At 35.1% G+C, this 12,925-nt stretch overlaps 1 protein-coding gene across 1 annotated transcript in view; it reads left to right on the forward strand.

Moving 5' to 3' along the window:
* LOC123662599 overlaps positions 1-12,925 on the forward strand; it is a 59,951-nt gene that overhangs the window by 25,906 nt on the left and 21,120 nt on the right. The gene's annotated exons all lie outside the window — the stretch shown is intronic.

Consider the following 12,925-nt stretch of genomic DNA (forward strand, 5'->3'; position numbering starts at 1 on the left):
TGCACGGCTGCAATGCTGATACTAAATATAAAATGAATATTTGCAATGTAAGCGTAAAAGTGTGTTTATTTACGACATCACATTAGAAACATCTAAAACTATCAGTGTTCCTCTACTATATTATGCGTGTATTATACATATAAATCTTCCTCTGGAATCACTTTATTTACTAAAGAAAACCGCATCAAAATCAGTTGCGTAATTTTTAATATCTAAGCTTATACAGACAGCGGTAAGCGACTGTCGGTTTTCGACTTTCAATTAGGTAATTAACTATGGTAATATAATCTACTGCATTGTATAGTTTTAAATGATATCATCACTAGTTTTGAGACGCGAAGACTAGAAATAAGTTTGCAAAGATTTCTGTGATGTACTGACCAAGGTAATCGACGTTCGAAGAAATGAATAAACAAATTATCAGATTTGGTTCGCACGAGGTGAAACGATATCGTGATGAGGTCTAGGTCTCAGGATGCGTCATGAAGCACTATTTTAACAAATGAACTCATATAACGATTACTGTGTTAGTGGTCAGTCATGCGGTTTTGTTTGAGGTAGATTACGTAGATTATACCCGTGATTGCATTTGACTCTTCATTTATCATTGTTTTAAATCAACTAGCCGGCATAACATACGTAGAGACACTACAAATTAAATTAAAAATCATTAATATTTTATTTAATTATCTAAAAAACCGTATCTCCTTTTTTTAATAACCATTTGTTACATAATATTTACAAGCTATGTGCCTCTATAAATTATTTCGTATAGCATTAGCAGCGTTTATCTAAAAAAAAACGAACGCACGTCAGTCTGTTCGTTGGAGGAGCACTCGCAGATAACGAGATTATTTATTGCAAATGGGCTGGCCACTTGTAGACGATTAAATTTTTATCTGTATTTTATTTTATCGTCGAAATGCTTACGTCATCGTGTACCGTGTGTATATACAATGAGTTTGTATGTGTTAAGGTACTCTACATTTCTAGCTATTTCGAAATCTAGCTAAACATTAACTGTTGTGATGTATTTGAACCGATCGTGACAGCGACGGCTGTCGGGGTTTAATCGCTCCGGGTTTACGAGCGCCGCGTCGTAAATCATAGCCAATGTGAGTTTGACAACAATAGTTTAGTTCATGTGCGACAATTGCATACTCTGTGCGATAAGTGATTTCATGCCGATAGTTTTTTAACTTTCAGATTGGTTACGTTTCTGATTTAATATTCTTTTGAACTGTAGGATTGACTTGGAAGGTCGATAGGACAAATCGTATTACGCGAGTTGAATTAAATTTAACTGCTTGTGTTTAAAACAAAAGTCATATTTTAGGAGTCAAGTGGCGTAATTGAAATATCCTTTTTTTTTAAACTAAGCAGTTGTTTTTAAAGGCTTTTCCTGCGCAGTAAAGTTGTTGGTTTGAGTTAAAATATATTTAATCCTTTGAGGCTTTAATTAGTGTGACTGGTCTAACATATATAGCATCTTTATGATTCAGCCTGTAACATCGTAGGGTGTAGGCTTCTTTATCCACGAAGGATTGGAGCTCAATCTCCTGCTTAAGCTGCTGCACCACTGGCATCTTTAATCATTATCAATTTGATAATAATAGGTGAATTGCAAACGTTATCGAAAGTCCGCGTTCGAGGAAAGAATAATGTCGATACAAATTATTCTTTCATAATATAATTAGTATTCGGTGCGACAAAGCCAGCCAGCTGCGGTCACCAACCCGCCTGCCCAGCGTGGTGACTATGGGCAAAACACACGAGTTCACGCCAATTCTGGCGGGAACTTATGGAGGCCTGTGTCCAGCAGTGGACTGTGATCGGCTGAAATAATGAATATAATTATAAAATCAACAATCCCACATTAAGTGAATTCTCGTTGTTGTTACTCACTGACTATTTATAGCTGTATTATAGCGTATTCGAGATTCGTCCTTCGCGGTCTGAGACTTACAAGTATTAATGAACTTAATTGAATGTTCTCATCGAGGAAACTGAACATAACAACAATGTTCTACCACTGCTATACCTACCATTGTTATGTGTATAAAATAATTTTAAAATATATTTCATTGTTTATCTCTTAATGGTCTTATCTCTATATTATCACTATCGCGTTTCCGTCAAATATCTCTAAAGGAAGATATAAAGATGTATTGAAGTTACCAGGTTGATAAAGAACCGTATGGTAAGGATTCTTAACCACCGCTGTCAGCGTAATGCATCTTTACTGTAATTCAGTCATCACACAATACTGCTTACAACCTGTATAGTATATTTGGCAGATAATGAACATGACCTATTTATATATATGACGTACTTGTGTACTTAGTTCGCCTTTGTGTAAACAGTGCATCGGATGACCAGATAAAAGTAAAATGACATGTAGTGCTCAGATAAGTACGAGTGCCCTCGAGTAAAGTACGCTGTACGTTTCTAGAATAGATTCGATATTGATTTGATAATTACAAGATAAGTTATCATCGGCTATCAGTTTTACAGTACGGTGTCACTCGTCGCGTTACCAATGTCGCTCTTCCGTCTTCCGCGCCACGCTCCGTTACGCCTCAATAGGTACTGCAACGTAATACGATTCGTTTGAATTTTATACACGTAAATAGCTTATATCTCGTTCAATATAAGTTTACATAAAATATTGTCATTATTTCTATGCGTTACACATTAATATTACGATAGATCCGACTGGACAATAAAATTGATAATTTGATATACGCATGCGTATTCAGCCAGTAATATCCCACTGCTGGGCAAATGTCTCTTTCTCCGAGTAGGAGAAGGATAAAGTTCATATGCGTGTACTTTAAATATTGTTTTTCAAAAAGCAATAACGAATTAAATATTTTTGAATTGATATGTTATAAATTACAAATTGTTTATATACTTGAATTTCTCATGTAATCGAATTTGTTGTAATTCTTTATGAGAATAAAGTTTCTATAACCATATATGCATAATAATAATACACATTTCGTACTGCCCAGTCGATCTTAATTAATGCTTTTACCGAACTCTAGTATAAAATTTTTAAAATGATTAATATCAAAAGGCAAAAATAAATTTAAAAATCCTTCATTAACGAATCGCTACGCTATTTATAAATCCGGGTAGCAGAGTACACCGGACCAAGGACGTATCACTTCCAGTGTCGGCCGCGTGGGCGCACGAATTCGCTCGCCGGTGTCAATTCGCCTGACCCCTGCTAATTGACGAGATTTTAAGGAAAACGGTCGCAGAATTCAATATCGTAATCTACTGCGTCTATATATAGGAGCGATGTAAACCAATGTCTATGTGAACTTTTGAAACTTATAACAATAATCGAACAATTATTCTAATATTATTATTATTATTAAAAATCACTAATTTGTAATGAACGATTCAGCCTGTATCATCCCTCTGCTCGGTATAATCCTCTTTCTTCATGTAGAAGAAGGATTGGAGCTTAGTCCACTATGAGTTCCCTACTACGAGTAATGATCGCTATCAGGTATTTATTATAACAACCGGGACCGACGGCTCAATATACTTTCAGAGGCACGGTGGGGAGACTCCCAAGGAAACGTCCAAACCGGAAAGAAATATTTGTAGAAATAAAAATATCCCGAATCTGACCCGAGCGGGTATCGAACCCGCTGTCGGTGTTTTTTTATGCGACTACACGCACTATTACACGGGAGCGGATGTTTTTATTCAGCAAAAATATCTCTAATGTATAAAATTCTCGTGTCATGGTGTTAAACATTGAACTCCTCCGAAACGGCTCGACCGATTTTAATAAAATTTTGTGGGCATATCGGGTAGGTCTGAGAATCGGCCAACATCTATTTTTCATACCCCTAAGTTATAAGGGGGGTTAAGCGGGTTAATAAAATATATAGCAAAACAACGTTTGCGGGGTCAGCTAGTATAGTATATAATACGAATACATTAAACACAATTAAATTTATACACTCAGTTTATCAGAATTTTAATTACTGTATTACAGCCAAAATATTAGTTATCAACAAACAACAGGCCTGAATAATCCCTTCGTAATCTCTTTATTATTTTCCATAATACTAAACGTAAATTTAATTTGCGTAGAAATATTTCAAAAGTAATTGACTCGGTGTCTAAGACGGCTGAGACGATTTATAAGATTTTAATTAGAAGTATTGCGAAGAGTTAAAACGTTAATCTTTAAAAGCTCCTAAATAAATCTATACATATAATAAAATGGTAGGAAAGTCAAAACTGTACATTGAATATTTTTTTAAAAGAATACTTGGGTTGTGATCTACAATCGATACCGAAGCCAAAAATATAGTTTTTAGAATTTTTGTCTGTTTGTTTGTATGTATGTCCGGGATAAACTCAAAAAGTACCGCATGGATTTACTTTAAATTTGGCACGAATATTATTAAGAAGTCGGGTCAACATATAGGCTACATATTATCATGCTATCACCTACCGGGAATGAGCAGCGAACTTTTATTTCCTCAACGCATTCTGTAACAACGTGTAATCTAACGACGCATATTTGAATGTTGTTGTTATTATGTTAATAACCATGCTATATAAGCTAGCTTCACACTATAAAAATCACGCAATATAAGTAACTAAGCCGATAAACATAATTAAATTAATATAAGTAGACAAGACAATTTTAAAGCAGCGCCATCTATGAGATTTTTCTGTAGATATGAAATGTAAAGAATAAACGGGTAAATGAATATTATTTTAAAAGGTATAATCGTAGGTATTTTTGGTGCTAACATAATATACCTAGGTACTTTGTTTTTATTGTCATGGCGTTCATAGGATATGATATAATAATTCATTATTATTACTTATGTTAACATACGTTTGATTTATAAACCATGTTAAAATCGTAAGGATTTTTGTTAACTTAACAGTTTTTAACCGAGTTCAAAAAAGGAGGTTTCTCAATTCGACCCTATTTATTTATATACTTATATTTTTTATGTGTGTTCGTGGATAACTTCGTTTTAAACTCGTTTATGAACCGATTTTGATGATTTTTTTTTTTTCGTTGGAAAGAAGATATTTCAGGGATGGTATAAGGAAACCAGGATCTGATGATGGCATCGCAGAAAAATCGAAGGAAACCTTTGAAAATCGTAGTGGCGGCTAGTGCTTTTGTTATTTATTTATTTTTTCGTCTACCTACGTTGTATTACTTGTCGATGTAATTGAAGTCGGTTTTTTTTTTCGTTTGCTAAACAATTATTATATATTATAATTACTGAGTAAGCACGTCCAGTAAATCCTTGCTTCATAAATGAATATTGAAATGAAAACGAAAACAAAATCGAATAGTCAACAAGTACAAAATCTAAACAGGGTTCAACGGGTCTATCTCCAGTAAACTCTAAACGATTCCTCGCCGGTTCTCGGTAGTGGAAACTATACCTACGTAGGTACTTACCTCGAACGCGATACTCGGAAACAGCGCGGCGACCTTGCAGCCAGCCTTTCTGTATCCGTACGATTAAAACAATCATATTCTCATTGCTCGTAATCATATTTGCGATTAGCGATCGCGTGCGACCGATATTCTTAGCTAATAGAAAATCGTAAATCGTAATCGAATAACCTTTTGATCTAAGGCTTTTGAGACTGCTAAAGGATGGTGATCTTTTAATTAAACGCATAAACTAATATTATTCTCATTTTTGTTTCAGGTATGTACATCGAAACACGGGAATGATTATTTAAACGAATATTATCCAGCGGTTAAAGGTAAATTTGGTAACTATAACAGTACTTAATATCTTAAATGAAAACTAATTTTCCGCAAATAAAATGTACATAATATGTACATTTTTAAAAAAATACATAATATTATTATGTATTTTTTTAGTTGTTTTTAATGTCAACTAGTTTTTAAATAATAATCTACCATAACGTTTTTGTTCGTTTTCCGAATTTGAAATAGTAATGCATTTATATTTAAATAGTTTTTGCTTGAAAGTGTGACAAATATCTGTCGATCCATCCTCACTGCTGCTGTTGTAGAAACATGTAAAGATTTCCCTATAGGGTTTACAAGGAAGGAAGTCGAAGAAACCTTACTGCATATACCGCGATGTTGTACTGATTCGATAGCTATTTGTTCGCATTGGGCCCTTGACGGTCCGCAAATTTGTTTAAAGCGTGGCGAGGTTCAATTAGATAAAAAGAAATACGATTTTATAGACGTCAGTATAACTCAGCTATATAAAAAAAAACAAACAAACAGTTTGTGGTGGCCCTGCTTTCTGCTCTACGGGTTGTGGGCTCGATTCCCTCCTGAGACTGGTCTCAAATATTACACTATTTGTATTTATACATGTATACTTATCAAAAACAATAATTGCTTTAGCAGTTAGCTGTTACATCTAAGAAGCATTAAGTTGCTTACATGGATGTTTTGTTAATTGTCAATTAATAAGTTTAGACCACTGGTTAATCCTTGACGGTTGACATTATATGTTGTTTCCGTTTCTATGACACGTAGCGTGACATTTTGTATGTAACCTGTCTCTATAAATAGGTCACTTAACATATAAACATATTAAATGTTACGTAACCAGAATAAATGCATGCCGTGGCTAATTGAACGGAACAAAGGGAAACCTTAAGTAAAATTTATCAAACAGTATTTATTATTACACAGCCATTACTCAACTTTTGTTGTAATTGAAAAATTATTTTCTCAGTCAACACTAACCGTCCTTAAGCTCTCTTTATGCGCTCGGATATTTTTCATGAAGATTTTCAAGGATCTTCAGCAAGCGTCACGTTCTATTTCCATAGCGTATAAAGTCAACCGACGTTCATAAAATTTTTCCAATGCACGGCTTTAGAAAAGCCGTGAAAAATTGGCATTGGCTTCGGTCATAGTGAGCTCATCTCGCTGCTGATGTCACGAACAGCACAGGCGCAAGACGACGTCATTTCTCGATACTTCGAATCTAATAGCAATTATGCATCAGAGTCTGTAAGGAATTTCGCGCTTACGTATTGTATGTATTGTATAGCGTTCATATCATGTTTATGTGTTTTGTTATAGTTGTTAATTTTATCGGTTGAGAATTACATTTGAATGTAATTGGTTTTCTTTAATTCTAGTTGATAACGCTGTTTTACAGGCGGTTATACTTATCATTAGGTACCTAATTTACTTTCTTCAAGATATTTTTACAGTGTATTTCTCAATTAACGGACTTTCAAACTTAAACGTTGTCAGTTTTAGGTTTAGAGAATAATTGTACATTCTAGATAATAGCTAGGAGCGTCATATGTTAGTTGACAACACCGTCACTGGCGTAGTCATGATGAAGGAAATGCTCTGCAGTTTGACGGACAAGGCAGTAATTTCTGCATCCATTAGTACATTAGAAATAGGCTATTACGGGGAGAACTTTAAATTTTTTAATAAACATGTTGCATTACATTCAGAAACACTAGTACAATTTGATATGGATTCAAGGCGTATTGATCGTACGCTGAAACGCAAGAACACAATGGGAAACAACCTTACAATATTATTGGCCATGTAAAATACCGAGGAAAAGAGCTCGTCTGCTCATAAGATCACCTTTTATTAAAATAAATTCTACACGTATGTATATAGAATACGGACGGCCTGAGGGCTCGCGCCTCGCAGGCAAGGACGGCTGCCTAACCGGCCGGACCGGTCCTGCACGGCGGCAGCGTCACAGATGAACGGAAGTTGCACCGGTCTAACCACGTCAATTAGGGATGCCACAAAAACATAAATATATGTAAAAAAAATATATATTTTGTTCTATGACGTAAAAGTAAAAAAGCTTGTTTATATATAAGCAAATATACAGGAGAAATTAAATAGTATGCCGTAATAGTAATTTTTGTATGTAGGTGCTTCTCAATCCGTGTTAAAAATATGAATGATCAGCCGTTATGTCTGCTTGTGGATATATTTTGATTTTATAATTTTAGTACTACTTCGAGTTAGCCAAGAAATATTGCAGTATTTTCAAAACATGGCGTATTCAGTTATGTATGATTCCTTGCCGTATTTTTGATATTTGTTTTTCTAGCAACAAAGACAATGTCGTGAGTATCATTTAGTTGTTAGAAACGTGATCGTAAGCCACGAAGATACATTACACAAAAAGAAACTCATATTTATGATAAATATAAACGCACAATATCCTTCGATCTGACGAAATAACCGTTATCTGACGTTTTCAAAAAAAAAAGAACAATAAGTTCAGAAAGAACAGTAAGTGATAACCCTGAACCGTCGCGCTCTGTCGTTGCGCAAACAAATCAATACATGTGTTTAATGTAAAATTCTCATGAACTCATCAAGACGCGTCTCCCTTGCGTCAGCCAGACTCGTTTTTTTTTTTAATAGAAATAATTACGAAAAACTTACTTTGTTTTACTAAGGAATAACTTCAAAAGACACATGAAACTGGCTTAATGAAAATTAATGTCAATATAACTTGAAATTCGTGCCGTTTCTTAGATGATGAAATAACAATTTTATTTAAAAACACAGCATCAGCTTTTAAAGAATCGACGATGGTTTTGTCTTAGAATACATACAAGTGATATATTTCGATGGCTGAAAGTGATTTTTGGCTAAAAGATCTATCCTGTATGTGCGATTGAATATATCGCTTGTTGTGTTGATTTTTTTTCGCGAGCACTAAATAATAAAAACTATTAAAACGGAATCGCAGAACTTAGACACCATATGGTCTACTATTTTTTTTTTTTGTCATTCATCGAATGTGGGTAGTTATTCACCACTCACCTTTTTACTACCGAACCGCAAGGCATCGCATGAATCTGCATCGCTACGTGGCTGAAATCCCACGATCTCGCACTAAGCGCTTTGCTTCGTCGTTCCTAATACGCACCGCAAAATTTGGAATGCCCTTCCGGCTTCCATTTTTCCAACTAACTATATCTTGGGTTTCTTAAAATCAAGAATGAATAGGCATCTTTTCTCATCCATCTAGGTTGCATCTTTATTTACCGTTAGGTGAAATAGCAGACAAGCGCTAGTTTATATATATATAAAAAAAAACTTAAACCAATGTATTAAAAACTACTAAAGGTACATACAATTTTATTGTTTAACCGTACATAATAAAAACAATTTATTCACTTCGTTTTAGATGCAAGCGGTTTTTTTTATTAATATAAACTTGTTGATGTAAATGAATATAGGTACAATTCCAAACATGCTAAACTCGTCTCACAATGTAACGCTAATACAGAAGCAAACGTTTCGTTGAATTCGTGTGTGTACATTGAGTCTATTCTCCATCTATCGACACGGGGATCTGTGACTAATGTGTATGTATCAACATTTGTAAATATTCGCGAATATCCAACGATGCAACAACAGTGAAATAGTTCGGTCGAAAAAACTGGAATATCCACGTCTCTGTGTGTTGACTATTGTCTCCTTATTTAACAGTTTAATTTGTTGATTGTTGTCTCTGTATGTTGAATCATCATCATTACAGCCTATACAGTCCACTGCTGGACATAGGCCTCCACAAGTTTCCGCCAAAAATAACGTGAACTCATGTGTTTTGCCCATAGTCACCACGCTGGGCAGGCGGGTTGGTGACCGCAGTACTGGCTTTGTCGCACCGAAGACGCTGCTGCCCGTCTTCGGCCTGTATATTTCAAAGTCAGCAGTTGGATGGTTATCCCGCCATCGGTCGGCTTCTTAAGTTCCAAGGTGGTTGTGGAACCTTGTTATCCCTTAGTCGCCTCTTACGACACCCACGGGAAGAGAGGGGGTGGCTAAATTCTTTAGTGCCGTAGCCACACAGCACACTGTATGTTGAATATTGATTCTTTATTTAACAGTTTAATTTCCTTGTCATTTATAAAGCTATCTGAAACAATATTTCTGTTTCTGACGTAGTCTTGTTAGATGCTCCATTGGAGCCGACTGTCGCAGACTACGTACTGTCGGTTACCGTTTCGAGCATATATTTGTAAACATGTTTTCGAATTGAGTGTTTACCCTTGTGAACCTTTGTGCAGTTGTTTTAAAATGCAACCTCCACTGTCAGCGGTAACGTAACAACATTCTACTGGTGAAAGAATTTTTAAAATCGGTGCAGTAGTTTTTGAATTGCGTTACAAAATCTTTTCAGTTTATCTTTATATTTTTTCTTTCTTTAATTTATTTATTTATAATATTAATATATAGATATATAATATATTAATATATAGATAATATAATATAATAATATATTAATATATAGATATAGAAACGCGAAGGTTTGGTTACATTTAATCTCTAAATAAAAATTTGGATCGGAAGCCATGTAGGTAGAACAAAATGTAGAAGAGAAAAAATTAACTAACGCACTAGTCGTGACTACGATTTTCGAGGGCTTCCCTCGATTTCTCTGGGATTCCATCATCAAATCCGGGTTTCCTTATCATCGTACCACACTTGGGATATCTCCTTTCCAACAAAAAAAGAATTATCAAAATCGGTTCATAAGCGACGGAGTTATCCCCGAACATACATAATATATATACTCATATATATATATACAGTCGAATTGAGTAACCTCCTCCTTTATTGAAGGCGGTTAAAAAGTGTAACCTGTCTATATCTAATTTGCAATAACTTGACTTTTCTACGATAGACTTAGTGTATACTTTTACTCTTCGACGTAATCACGTCTTGTTAAATGATAAGTAATTAGCATAATTATTACATTTGTTGCCTCAGCTAAAGTGTACTTCCGGATCTCCGGACATGTTCTTCTGGTAGTGACGTAGATTCTGTATTTTAATAGATATTGTAACACGATTTACGGTTCCGTCTGTAATATCGCACTGCTGGGCATAGGCCTCTTTTTCCATGTAGGAGAAGGATTGGAGCTTAATCCACCACGCAGTTTCATAGCGGATATGTTCCCTACTATGAATAGAGATCGCTATCGGGTAATTTATAATAACAACCGAGATTATTCGAGGCACGGTGGGGAGACCTACAAGGACAGAGATCCAAAACTTAAAAGAAATATTTTTCCCGAGCGGGAATCGAATCCGCACACCACCGATGTTTAAACAAGGCTTTAAGATATTGTATGGGAGACCAAAATTAACAGCCTAAAGTATCACCATGCGATAGTTTAGAGTCATGTTTAGTAGCAAAAGTCTTCAGAAAAGATTATTTTGATTCATTGTATGACGTAAAAAACACAGTAGCTATAGATTTAGTCGGTTCATACAAATCACGATTCTTTCGCACGTAACGATCTCACGGAACTAAAAAAAAATAATGATTTCAATGTAATGATGACAACATTGCCTGAAATTTAATGTCATCTCATGACATCGCGACATGCCAGCATGAATGACATCACTCGTGGTAGATAAGCAAATATTAATGGTCGAAACATTTCGTATGTAAAAGAAAAACACAATATTTCGCAATGGTTAAGTACGAACGGGAAATTCGCGTTAAACAATATTTATAGTTATAGGTAAATTGCAAATAAAGTTAAAATTGTTATTAGTCTGAAAATACCTACGATTTTATTTTTGTGTTACCCACACATTAGGAATTCTAAATATTTTTGAATATCATATCAAAAATTGACCGCTGACCTGACTTGACCAGGTTCGAACCCCGCTGGAGCGCTCAGTTTTTGATATGATATTCAAAAATGTTTAGTCTGAAAATGTTGTTTTATCGCGTCAACGGAGATGGATTATTTTACTAGGAGCCATCCATAAGTTATGTCACAGATGGTCACATTTATGAGACTCCCCCCTACCAACTGTGACGTTAAATATTTTTCAATTTTACACCTATAAATTACTATTTATTCAATAAAACCATTATTTTCATTTAACTAATTTATTAATAGCTAAAATTACAACAAATTTGATTAGCGAAAGATATATACCAAAACTTCGGGTCAGATCACAAAGATTACCTAGTTTTAGGTGTAGTAAATTATGTCATAGCAATAACCTCAGTATGTACGTGTAGGTCGTGAAGACACTGAGTCACTCGATGCTCGCGCCCCCGCGGGCCAGACCATCGCTCCAGCCAAGGTCGGCCGAGACACGAAAGGAATAACAAACAGTTGAGAGATTTGCTATGCATTGCCTCGCGGTTTCATCCGTGGGATAAGCTGATTAGCCTACTAGTCGCTATAATAAAAGCCGACAAGCTTTAAGGTCGGGTTGATTTTATTACATTTTTATTATTTCTGCGCAAGTGAAGCTAAATCGTGCAAAAATATGCTATTTTGTGCTTTTTGTCGATTAATTGCCGAAACAAATTATTAGGTATCGTGTAGTCGATGAGCGTATCACTAATAACAGCGCTGAAATACCGGAAAAATAATGATAATAAAATCGGTAGTTCTTTAAACAAACAAAACACTCTAACCACATACAGTAACGATTGTGTTAAAAATTGTGTGGTATTGAAAATTTCAATATCCTTCGTATCGCACGACTAATATGTAGTAGATATGTATGAAATAAGAATGCTTCACACACAACCCGCGTCCCATTTCGTTACCGTGTCTTGCGGTCGATGCGTGCTAGCGGATAGAAATTCAGCGACGTATCAATCGCCGACCACCCGCCACTTGCGGCTATGTAGGGTTACAGCCAAACCTTTCGAAAGTAACGATAACATTTATTTAAAATAAGATATACTATACATAATGTGTCGTTCTCCAACCTTATAACTTTTAAGTGTGGCAGAAATAAAGGTATATTTGAGGAATTACGTTTATGTATTTGTGCTGTACGTAAGTCAATAAAGCAGGATATTTTTGAGGCCTCTTAATATAATTATAATTAAAAACCATTAACCACCAAACTTAATTTAGTAGTAAGTACACATACT

The sequence above is a fragment of the Melitaea cinxia genome, chromosome 2 (assembly GCF_905220565.1).
Source record: "Melitaea cinxia chromosome 2, ilMelCinx1.1, whole genome shotgun sequence".
Classification (NCBI taxonomy): domain Eukaryota; kingdom Metazoa; phylum Arthropoda; class Insecta; order Lepidoptera; family Nymphalidae; genus Melitaea; species Melitaea cinxia.